Here is a 12,500-nt window from a genome sequence, read left to right on the forward strand (position 1 = left end):
ATTTTTTCAACAAAACTACCCTTTTGGATGTAGCTTATTTTTATACATATTGTTTGTAACAATATACCCTTCCAGAGTGGGCTCTCTGGTACCTTTAATTACCCATTTTATACAAAGAAATGTATATTCTAGCTATTTACCATTCTCAGCCCTCCTTTGGGATTAACATTCAGCAAGACACCAGCAGAGGGAGTTACCTTTGAATACATTTTTTTATTTATTGTGTTGATGGTGCTCATAAAATGTATCATACCTTCAGAATGAGCAGAGAACCCACTCTGGAAATGTAATGTACTCGTAGAGTATATTGTTCCAAGCAATATCTTAAAATGAACCCAGTGTCGTTTTGAGATATTAATATTTTGAATGTTCAATAAATGAATGTGAACATTTGTATTTATACCAAAAATATTTTCCCCTCCCGCTGGCGTGTAAGACATCATGATCAGTGACATCCATCCAAGCTTAATGCACCCTTCCCCCATCTCAAGATGGCACCCTTCAACTGTCAAAAAGCCATTAGTACAAGAGATGTCATTTCACACCTAAACGCCAACACAACCTGCATACCTAATGATCCAAAGCAGATGTTTCAACTGAAGGTTTCACTTAACCCTTTACAGCCTGGCACCTACTACCATTACCCGTGCAAAGGCACTTACATTTGTCTTGCCCATTCATGCTCTGAATGGCACACATACACAATCCATGTCTCAATTGTCTCAAGGCTTAAAAATCTTTCTTTAACCCGTCTCCTCCCCTTCATCTATACTGATTGAAGTGGATTTAACAAGTGACATCAATAAGGGATCATAGCTTTCAACTGGATTCACCTGGTCAGTCTGTCATGGAAAGAGCAGGTGTCCTTAATATTTTGGATACTCAGTGTATAATATAATAAATAACATTATAGCATAGCTAGGCTATATGTAGCATAAAAAGAAGCCATTTCTTTAGGGACACAACACAGGAGATCCGTGTGAGTCAACCTATAGTCACGCAAGCATGCTGTCACCCCCCAACGGGTCACAATGCCCGCTGGGATCAATGGGCCAATCACAGCTGGGTAGAGGCAGGTTCAACAAAGGTTACTCGGTAGGGAACACCTAGCAGCCCCAAAATGGCCACTGCCACCTCATGTGGAGACTAGGGAGGAGTGCAGCTGCTACCAGGGCTGGGGTCCATTCCGTGTCAACTTAATCAGTTCAGGATGTGACGTGCAATTCAAGTCATGACTTCAAACGTTCACACAGAAAACTAACAGGTGATTTTGTTATTCATGAAACACATTTTCGATTCAATTCGTAATTTAACTGGAATCGACCCCAACTGACTGCTAACCTAACTATGTGGGCTATCCATCCATTTGAAGGGCTCTGGTCAAAAGTACATGGGAATAGGGTGTCAATTGGGATGTGACCACAGTCTCTTGTCAGTGCTCATACATATCCACATACTAACTAAACCATTAATCTGTGGTGCACGGCCTGAGAGGTCTAAATCCCCGTGGGCCTGATCAAATATGTCTCCTGTCCGACAGTGAATTGCTTAGACACGTCTCAAAGAGCTCCTATGAAGGATCAGAGATGAGCAGGAGCCTGCTCTTCTCCCTCTCTGTTTTCTCTCTCCTCTTACTCTACTTTCCTCTCCCTCCGCTCCTTTGCTGTGGCTTTGATCCAAACACTCAGGAAGTGATTTCTTTATCGAGGTGGATACAGGCTCACTCTCACATCTGCCAGTCATGACAGACAATCGGCCCTGATAAGATTTATATAGATTGAGATAGCGGCTGGTACTGAACAGACGTTTTACTTATAGAGCGAACGCAGTCGGTCGTAGGATATATTCCATTGCCATGGTAACGCCGATAAATTCCACATTACCTCCTTTGTTATGACTGATTGACAGTAGATATCAATCAGCGAATATAAATCACCATACTATGATAATGTGTGCAGTCAGTGTTCTGAAAGAAACGGCAAACCTAAATAAGCCTACATTTATCTGCATGAGACGAGTCATAGGGAAATGACAGAATGTGATATACTTACAAGAAAAATGGAGTCTGGGCGAAACTTAAAACATACAAAGGAAAGAAAGGAGGAAGAGAGGAAGGAAAAATACAGAAAGCATACCTTGACGTAGGACGGCTGTTTTTCCAGGATAAGATCGGCAACCTTTTTGGAAACCTACAGAGAGGAGGACAAGAAAAAGAAACCCAGTCAGATGCTTGTAAACGCCATCCCAAGTGAGAAACACACTTATTGTACTATGGTAGAGCATGGAGAAAGAATAGCTGGCTTTGATGCCTGTAACTATACTATCAGTCTTTAAAGAGCGACTGCCTCTAAAATGCAACTAATCCCTTTGAAAACAGCATATGTGGTATATGAGTCTGAAACATTTATTTTAGTGTCTGAAACTGACTACAAAGTGTAAATAGGATCATTTTGGTCACAAAGTCAGTCTTATCTAAAGCAGAGTTTGGAACCTCAGTGCGTCACAAGTAAATGAAGGTTGGGTTTGAATTACAATTATGTCAATAAATCATGCCCCATTTTTCCAAGCTCCACGTGCAAATCGCCCCTCCGCTGCCCTTCATTGAATGGGGCTCCGTTGTTTCATCACCCCCAACACGTTCAAATTATCACTATATGGATTGACCATGCCTCCACAGCCAAAGTTCTATGGTATGCATGCCCTACTGAAGGACCCTAGCTAGTATGCGCAATAGGTGCTTGAGTTTGTCAGTCCACAAGTCTGCACCAATAACGCCAGCTTGGTGTGCAACGACCGGTGATGGTGAGTATAATCCGAGATACTGGAATATAATGACCTCTGATGTAACTTAGCTAACAACGTTAGATAATGTTGTAATGTTTATGTAGGTAGTTATCATTTGATAAACTGAGGCAGGTTAGCTAACGTTACCTATCGAGGCAGGCAAGCTAACTTTATATCTAATATTAGCGTAGCTAGCTAGCTAACAAGCTAGCTAGATAAGGGGGAGCGGTTGTTGTCCTGGCGCCACACTGCCAGGTCTTTGACCTCGTCCCAATAGGCTATCTCGTCGTTGATCAGGGCATTCGGCAGGTTACCTTCGCTTCTTGGGCACATGGACTATGGTGATCTGCTTAAAACATGTATTACAGACTCAGTCAGGGAGAGGTTGAAAAATGTCAATGAAGACACTTGCCAGTTGGTCCGCGCATGCTCTGTGTACACGTCCTGGTAATCCATCTGGCCCCGAGGCCTTGTGAATGTTGATCTTTTTAAAGGTCTTGCTCACATCGGCTACGGAGAGCGTGATCACACAGTCGTCCAGCTGGTGCGCTCATGTAGGGCTGTGGCTGTCACAAAATTTCGTCGGCCGGTGATTGTCAAGCCTATAACTGTCAGTCTCATGGTAATTGACCGTTAATTAACAAACACAGTTAGGGAACATCTACATTTAAAAAGTGTAATAAATCCATCTAATATAGCCTACACCTTCACAATAAATCAATTTATTTTAGACAGCTTTAAAGAAACATGACATGAAGAAAATTTAGTCTATTTCAGAAGAACAGAATAGCATACTCTGAGTTTTCCTTATGTTAGGTCCTGATCTGGTTATACCATATGGCTGTGGGCTACACTAGTTCATTTAGCAGACAAGATTTGCTTAGAATTCCGTGGCATTATTTTATAGTATGAAGAATACAATTGAACAAAGCTGAATAAGATAGAAAGGATATTTTCTCCCAACTATTTGAGGGAGTGCACACGTGGCTATTCTGTGTTGAGCGTTTAACAAAGAAATAGGTATTCCTAAATGCTTAATTTAGAGTTATTCGTGTAACTTTAGTTGTTATACAAACGTTGGGTTATATGTTTCGATTTTAATACATTGTAAGGCTGTATGACGCGACTCTAATGATGGTTGCTTGAAAAGCATGTGCTCTGCTTTGTTTTTTTGCGGCGGCATACCCTTTGTGTGGCCGTAATAAACCCTAAACAAATCCATGCCTTTTGCGGCCAGTGGCCGTCGTGCTCCGAAGCACCTCTTACACGGCTGTCACACGTGATCAGGTGTTTCTCACAGGCTACAAGTGAAGACAGACACTGCGGGGACGCAACTGCACGCGTCCTTATCCAATTCCGAGGTGCATACTGAAGATATTGGAAGAACTGTTCACATTTACTTTTCCTCAGCCAACAAGATGAGTAGGCTTAACAAACAGCAAAGGCACTAGCCTATGTCAATCTACTATTCCCCCATATTACAAAAGTGTACCTATTCAATTCTGTGCGAGAAATAAATATTCCAAACGTAGTCTGGGACAGTTGTGGGATGCAATAGATCCCAAATTAACACAACCTCTAGCATCAAAAATACTTTTTTTACACAATGAGGCTGACGCAACAGACCAGAAGGTTTAGCTTAAAATGTTGATAAACTATTAGGCTATTTCTTCACATTAATCGCGCAGCAATGCACACAGGCTATAAGTGCGAATGCTCCATTAGCGGAAAACACCATTATGAAATCTGCAAATGTGATTATGCATGTAATGCTTTTATCGTGGAAATTATCTTCTACACCCATTGTAAATCCGATTAATGTGATTAATTTTAAGAAGTTATTTGTCCACTTTAGTTGTGACACAAACCTTAGCAAAACATATAGGCCTTTGGGATAGGCTACATGAGGTGTAGGCCATTCTTGAACACGGGGTGAGACATTGTTTCTAATTTGTAAATAAAGCCAGTTTGTTATTTTGAATGATTTATTTCTGATTTTAGAGGGAGAGAAACCAAAAACTTAGAATCATCTCATGGGTCTTCCAGTCACAGGAATTGAACCAGCATCTGTAGCAACATAGCTTGTACTACTATGCAGTGTCTTAGACCATTGCGCCACCCAGGCGCTGTACGACGTGACCGGTCGGGAGTGGCCTACAGTACTACAGTAAGACCCCAATTATTTTTTTTAAATAACTTAGTGTAACAACAGTTTTAGTAAGTAATACTGAAGTCGTGCACAATTATCAGTTGCTATTTAGGTTTATGTCACCCACTCATTGTCAGTTAGAGACATAGTAGGACCCAAAAGCATAATAAGTCCTGTAACTCCCCCTTGCGCTGGTCTGGAGCAATTGAAGTGGTGACGCAGGGTACCGTACTCAACCACAAATTACCTCTAAGTCCAGCAGCAGAATCACAAAACCTTTAGTGAAGCAGCCACTGCTTGTGGAGCAGTAGCGGCAGTGTATGTGGGGCAGTAGCAGCAGTGTATGTGGGGCAGTAGCGGCAGTGTATGTGGGGCAGTAGCGGCAGTGTATGTGGGGCAGTAGCGGCAGTGTATGTGGGGCAGTAGCGGCAGTGTATGTGGGGCAATAGCGGCAGTGTATGTGGGGCAGTGTAAGTGGGGCAGTAGCAGCAGTGTATGTGGGGCAGTAGCGGCAGTGTATGTGGGGCAGTAGTGGCAGTGTATGTGGGGCAGTAGCAGCAGTGTATGTGGGGTAGTGTATGTGGGGCAGTAGCGGCAGTGTATGTGGGGCAGTAGCAGCAGTGTATGTGGGGCAGTAGCAGCAGTGTATGTGGGGCAGTGTATGTGGGGCAGTAGCAGCAGTGTATGTGGGGCAGTAGCAGCAGTGTATGTGGGGCAGTAGCAGCAGTGTATGTGGGGCAGTAGCAGCAGTGTATGTGGGGCAGTAGCAGCAGTGTATGTGGGGCAGTAGCAGCAGTGTATGTGGGGCAGTAGCGGCAGTGTATGTGGGGCAGTAGCGGCATTGTATGTGGGGCAGTAGTGGCAGTGTATGTGGGGCAGTAGCAGCAGTGTATGTGGGGCAGTAGCAGCAGTGTATGTGGGGCAGTGTATGTGGGGCAGTAGCAGCAGTGTATGTGGGGCAGTAGCAGCAGTGTATGTGGGGCAGTAGCAGCAGTGTATGTTGGGCAGTAGCAGCAGTGTATGTGGGGCAGTAGCAGCAGTGTATGTGGGGCAGTAGCAGCAGTGTATGTGGGGCAGTGTATGTGGGGCAGTAGCAGCAGTGTATGTGGGGCAGTAGCAGCAGTGTATGCGGGGCAGTAGCAGCAGTGTATGTGGGGCAGTAGCGGCAGTGTATGTGGGGCAGTAGCGGCATTGTATGTGGGGCAGTAGAGGCAGTGTATGTGGGGCAGTAGCGGCAGTGTATGTGGGGCAGTAGAGGCAGTGTATGTGGGGCAGTAGCAGCAGTGTATGTGGGGCAGTAGCATCAGTGTATGTGGGGCAGTAACAGCAGTGTATGTGGGGCAGTAGCAGCAGTGTATGTGGGGCAGTAGCAGCAGTGTTTGTGGTGCAGTAGCAGCAGTGTATGTGGGGCAGTAGCAGCAGTGTATGTGGGGCAGTACTGGCAGTGTATGTGGGGCAGTAGCGGCAGTTTAAGTGGGGCAGTAGAGGCAGTGTATGTGGGGCAGTAGAAGCAGTGTATGTGGGGCAGTAGTGGCAGTGTAAGTGGGGCAGTAGCAGCAGTGTATGTGGGGCAGTAGCAGCAGTGTATGTGGGGCAGTAGCAGCAGTGTATGTGGGGCAGTAGCAGCAGTGTATGTGGGGCAGTAGCAGCAGTGTATGTGGGGCAGTAGCGGCAGTGTAAGTGGGGTCGTAGCGGCAGTGTATGTGGGGCACAAGAGGTAGTGTATGTGGGGCAGTAGCAGCAGTGTATGTGGGGCAGTAGCAGCAGTGTATGTGGGGCAGTAGCAGCAGTGTATGTGGGGCAGTAGCAGCAGTGTATGTGGGGCAATAGCGGCAGTGTATGTGGGGCAGTGTAAGTGGGGCAGTAGCAGCAGTGTATGTGGGGCAGTAGCGGCAGTGTATGTGGGGCAGTAGTGGCAGTGTATGTGGGGCAGTAGCAGCAGTGTATGTGGGGTAGTGTATGTGGGGCAGTAGCGGCAGTGTATGTGGGGCAGTAGCAGCAGTGTATGTGGGGCAGTAGCAGCAGTGTATGTGGGGCAGTGTATGTGGGCCAGTAGCAGCAGTGTATGTGGGGCAGTAGCAGCAGTGTATGTGGGGCAGTAGCAGCAGTGTATGTGGGGCAGTAGCAGCAGTGTATGTGGGGCAGTAGCAGCAGTGTATGTGGGGCAGTAGCAGCAGTGTATGTGGGGCAGTAGCGGCAGTGTATGTGGGGCAGTAGCGGCATTGTATGTGGGGCAGTAGTGGCAGTGTATGTGGGGCAGTAGCAGCAGTGTATGTGGGGCAGTAGCAGCAGTGTATGTGGGGCAGTGTATGTGGGGCAGTAGCAGCAGTGTATGTGGGGCAGTAGCAGCAGTGTATGTGGGGCAGTAGCAGCAGTGTATGTTGGGCAGTAGCAGCAGTGTATGTGGGGCAGTAGCAGCAGTGTATGTGGGGCAGTAGCAGCAGTGTATGTGGGGCAGTGTATGTGGGGCAGTAGCAGCAGTGTATGTGGGGCAGTAGCAGCAGTGTATGCGGGGCAGTAGCAGCAGTGTATGTGGGGCAGTAGCGGCATTGTATGTGGGGCAGTAGAGGCAGTGTATGTGGGGCAGTAGCAGCAGTGTATGTGGGGCAGTAGCGGCAGTGTATGTGGGGCAGTAGAGGCAGTGTATGTGGGGCAGTAGCAGCAGTGTATGTGGGGCAGTAGCAGCAGTGTATGTGGGGCAGTAACAGCAGTGTATGTGGGGCAGTAGCAGCAGTGTATGTGGGGCAGTAGCAGCAGTGTTTGTGGTGCAGTAGCAGCAGTGTATGTGGGGCAGTAGCAGCAGTGTATGTGGGGCAGTACTGGCAGTGTATGTGGGGCAGTAGCGGCAGTTTAAGTGGGGCAGTAGAGGCAGTGTATGTGGGGCAGTAGAAGCAGTGTATGTGGGGCAGTAGTGGCAGTGTAAGTGGGGCAGTAGCAGCAGTGTATGTGGGGCAGTAGCAGCAGTGTATGTGGGGCAGTAGCAGCAGTGTATGTGGGGCAGTAGCAGCAGTGTATGTGGGGCAGTAGCAGCAGTGTATGTGGGGCAGTAGCGGCAGTGTAAGTGGGGCCGTAGCGGCAGTGTATGTGGGGCACAAGAGGTAGTGTATGTGGGGCAGTAGCAGCAGTGTATGTGGGGCAGTAGCAGCAGTGTATGTGGGGCAGTAGCAGCAGTGTATGTGGGGCAGTAGCAGCAGTGTATGTGGGGCAGTAGCAGCAGTGTTTGTGGTGCAGTAGCAGCAGTGTATGTGGGGCAGTAGCAGCAGTGTATGTGGGCCAGTAGCAGCAGTGTATGTGGGGCAGTAGCAGCAGTGTATGTGGGGCAGTAGCAGCAGTGTATGTGGGGCAGTAGAGGCAGTGTATGTGGGGCAGTAGCAGCAGTGTATGTGGGGCAGTAGCAGCAGTGTATGTGGGGCAGTAGCAGCAGTGTATGTGGGGCAGTAGCAGCAGTGTATGTGGGGCAGTAGCAGCAGTGTATGTGGGGCAGTAGCAGCAGTGTATGTGGGGCAGTAGCAGCAGTGTATGTGGGGCAGTAGCGGCAGTGTATGTGGGGCAGTAGCAGCAGTGTATGTGGGGCAGTAGCAGCAGTGTTTGTGGTGCAGTAGCAGCAGTGTATGTGGGGCAGTACTGGCAGTGTATGTGGGGCAGTACTGGCAGTGTATGTGGGGCAGTAGCGGCAGTTTAAGAGGGGCAGTAGCAGCAGTGTATGTGGGGCAGTAGCAGCAGTGTATGTGGGGCAGTAGCAGCAGTGTATGTGGGGCAGTACTGGCAGTGTATGTGGGGCAGTAGCGGCAGTTTAAGTGGGGCAGTAGCAGCATTGTATGTGGGGCAGTAGCAGCAGTGTATGTGGGGCAGTAGCGGCAGTGTATGTGGGGCAGTAGCAGCAGTTTATGTGGGGCAGTAGCAGCAGTGTATGTGGGGCAGTAGCAGCAGTGTATGTGGGGCAGTAGCAGCAGTGTATGTGGGGCAATAGCGGCAGTGTATGTGGGGCAGTGTAAGTGGGGCAGTAGCAGCAGTGTATGTGGGGCAGTAGCGGCAGTGTATGTGGGGCAGTAGTGGCAGTGTATGTGGGGCAGTAGCAGCAGTGTATGTGGGGTAGTGTATGTGGGGCAGTAGCGGCAGTGTATGTGGGGCAGTAGCAGCAGTGTATGTGGGGCAGTAGCAGCAGTGTATGTGGGGCAGTGTATGTGGGGCAGTAGCAGCAGTGTATGTGGGGCAGTAGCAGCAGTGTATGTGGGGCAGTAGCAGCAGTGTATGTGGGGCAGTAGCAGCAGTGTATGTGGGGCAGTAGCAGCAGTGTATGTGGGGCAGTAGCAGCAGTGTATGTGGGGCAGTAGCGGCAGTGTATGTGGGGCAGTAGCGGCATTGTATGTGGGGCAGTAGTGGCAGTGTATGTGGGGCAGTAGCAGCAGTGTATGTGGGGCAGTAGCAGCAGTGTATGTGGGGCAGTGTATGTGGGGCAGTAGCAGCAGTGTATGTGGGGCAGTAGCAGCAGTGTATGTGGGGCAGTAGCAGCAGTGTATGTTGGGCAGTAGCAGCAGTGTATGTGGGGCAGTAGCAGCAGTGTATGTGGGGCAGTAGCAGCAGTGTATGTGGGGCAGTGTATGTGGGGCAGTAGCAGCAGTGTATGTGGGGCAGTAGCAGCAGTGTATGCGGGGCAGTAGCAGCAGTGTATGTGGGGCAGTAGCGGCATTGTATGTGGGGCAGTAGAGGCAGTGTATGTGGGGCAGTAGCAGCAGTGTATGTGGGGCAGTAGCGGCAGTGTATGTGGGGCAGTAGAGGCAGTGTATGTGGGGCAGTAGCAGCAGTGTATGTGGGGCAGTAGCAGCAGTGTATGTGGGGCAGTAACAGCAGTGTATGTGGGGCAGTAGCAGCAGTGTATGTGGGGCAGTAGCAGCAGTGTTTGTGGTGCAGTAGCAGCAGTGTATGTGGGGCAGTAGCAGCAGTGTATGTGGGGCAGTACTGGCAGTGTATGTGGGGCAGTAGCGGCAGTTTAAGTGGGGCAGTAGAGGCAGTGTATGTGGGGCAGTAGAAGCAGTGTATGTGGGGCAGTAGCAGCAGTGTATGTGGGGCAGTAGCAGCAGTGTATGTGGGGCAGTAGCAGCAGTGTATGTGGGGCAGTGTATGTGGGGCAGTAGCAGCAGTGTATGTGGGGCAGTAGCAGCAGTGTATGCGGGGCAGTAGCAGCAGTGTATGTGGGGCAGTAGCGGCATTGTATGTGGGGCAGTAGAGGCAGTGTATGTGGGGCAGTAGCAGCAGTGTATGTGGGGCAGTAGCGGCAGTGTATGTGGGGCAGTAGAGGCAGTGTATGTGGGGCAGTAGCAGCAGTGTATGTGGGGCAGTAGCAGCAGTGTATGTGGGGCAGTAACAGCAGTGTATGTGGGGCAGTAGCAGCAGTGTATGTGGGGCAGTAGCAGCAGTGTTTGTGGTGCAGTAGCAGCAGTGTATGTGGGGCAGTAGCAGCAGTGTATGTGGGGCAGTACTGGCAGTGTATGTGGGGCAGTAGCGGCAGTTTAAGTGGGGCAGTAGAGGCAGTGTATGTGGGGCAGTAGAAGCAGTGTATGTGGGGCAGTAGTGGCAGTGTAAGTGGGGCAGTAGCAGCAGTGTATGTGGGGCAGTAGCAGCAGTGTATGTGGGGCAGTAGCAGCAGTGTATGTGGGGCAGTAGCAGCAGTGTATGTGGGGCAGTAGCAGCAGTGTATGTGGGGCAGTAGCGGCAGTGTAAGTGGGGCCGTAGCGGCAGTGTATGTGGGGCACAAGAGGTAGTGTATGTGGGGCAGTAGCAGCAGTGTATGTGGGGCAGTAGCAGCAGTGTATGTGGGGCAGTAGCAGCAGTGTATGTGGGGCAGTAGCAGCAGTGTATGTGGGGCAGTAGCAGCAGTGTTTGTGGTGCAGTAGCAGCAGTGTATGTGGGGCAGTAGCAGCAGTGTATGTGGGCCAGTAGCAGCAGTGTATGTGGGGCAGTAGCAGCAGTGTATGTGGGGCAGTAGCAGCAGTGTATGTGGGGCAGTAGAGGCAGTGTATGTGGGGCAGTAGCAGCAGTGTATGTGGGGCAGTAGCAGCAGTGTATGTGGGGCAGTAGCAGCAGTGTATGTGGGGCAGTAGCAGCAGTGTATGTGGGGCAGTAGCAGCAGTGTATGTGGGGCAGTAGCAGCAGTGTATGTGGGGCAGTAGCAGCAGTGTATGTGGGGCAGTAGCGGCAGTGTATGTGGGGCAGTAGCAGCAGTGTATGTGGGGCAGTAGCAGCAGTGTTTGTGGTGCAGTAGCAGCAGTGTATGTGGGGCAGTACTGGCAGTGTATGTGGGGCAGTACTGGCAGTGTATGTGGGGCAGTAGCGGCAGTTTAAGAGTGGCAGTAGCAGCAGTGTATGTGGGGCAGTAGCAGCAGTGTATGTGGGGCAGTAGCAGCAGTGTATGTGGGGCAGTACTGGCAGTGTATGTGGGGCAGTAGCGGCAGTTTAAGTGGGGCAGTAGCAGCATTGTATGTGGGGCAGTAGCAGCAGTGTATGTGGGGCAGTAGCGGCAGTGTATGTGGGGCAGTAGCAGCAGTTTATGTGGGGCAGTAGCAGCAGTGTATGTGGGGCAGTAGCAGCAGTGTATGTGGGGCAGTAGCAGCAGTGTATGTGGGGCAATAGCGGCAGTGTATGTGGGGCAGTGTAAGTGGGGCAGTAGCAGCAGTGTATGTGGGGCAGTAGCGGCAGTGTATGTGGGGCAGTAGTGGCAGTGTATGTGGGGCAGTAGAGGCAGTGTATGTGGGGCAGTAGCAGCAGTGTATGTGGGGCAGTAGCAGCAGTGTATGTGGGGCAGTAACAGCAGTGTATGTGGGGCAGTAGCAGCAGTGTATGTGGGGCAGTAGCAGCAGTGTTTGTGGTGCAGTAGCAGCAGTGTATGTGGGGCAGTAGCAGCAGTGTATGTGGGGCAGTACTGGCAGTGTATGTGGGGCAGTAGCGGCAGTTTAAGTGGGGCAGTAGAGGCAGTGTATGTGGGGCAGTAGAAGCAGTGTATGTGGGGCAGTAGTGGCAGTGTAAGTGGGGCAGTAGCAGCAGTGTATGTGGGGCAGTAGCAGCAGTGTATGTGGGGCAGTAGCAGCAGTGTATGTGGGGCAGTAGCAGCAGTGTATGTGGGGCAGTAGCAGCAGTGTATGTGGGGCAGTAGCGGCAGTGTAAGTGGGGCCGTAGCGGCAGTGTATGTGGGGCACAAGAGGTAGTGTATGTGGGGCAGTAGCAGCAGTGTATGTGGGGCAGTAGCAGCAGTGTATGTGGGGCAGTAGCAGCAGTGTATGTGGGGCAGTAGCAGCAGTGTATGTGGGGCAGTAGCAGCAGTGTTTGTGGTGCAGTAGCAGCAGTGTATGTGGGGCAGTAGCAGCAGTGTATGTGGGCCAGTAGCAGCAGTGTATGTGGGGCAGTAGCAGCAGTGTATGTGGGGCAGTAGCAGCAGTGTATGTGGGGCAGTAGAGGCAGTGTATGTGGGGCAGTAGCAGCAGTGTATGTGGGGCAGTAGCAGCAGTGTATGTGGGGCAGTAGCAGCAGTGTATGTGGGGCAGTAGCAGCAGTGTATGTGGGGCAGTAGCAG

The 12,500-nt window shown here is 50.3% G+C and overlaps 1 pseudogene; it reads right to left on the reverse strand.

The window, feature by feature from the left end:
• Positions 1–12,500, reverse strand: part of LOC110496641 — a 181,909-nt pseudogene that overhangs the window by 127,550 nt on the left and 41,859 nt on the right.

Source organism: Oncorhynchus mykiss, chromosome 18 (assembly GCF_013265735.2).
Source record: "Oncorhynchus mykiss isolate Arlee chromosome 18, USDA_OmykA_1.1, whole genome shotgun sequence".
In the NCBI taxonomy this organism is placed as follows: domain Eukaryota; kingdom Metazoa; phylum Chordata; class Actinopteri; order Salmoniformes; family Salmonidae; genus Oncorhynchus; species Oncorhynchus mykiss.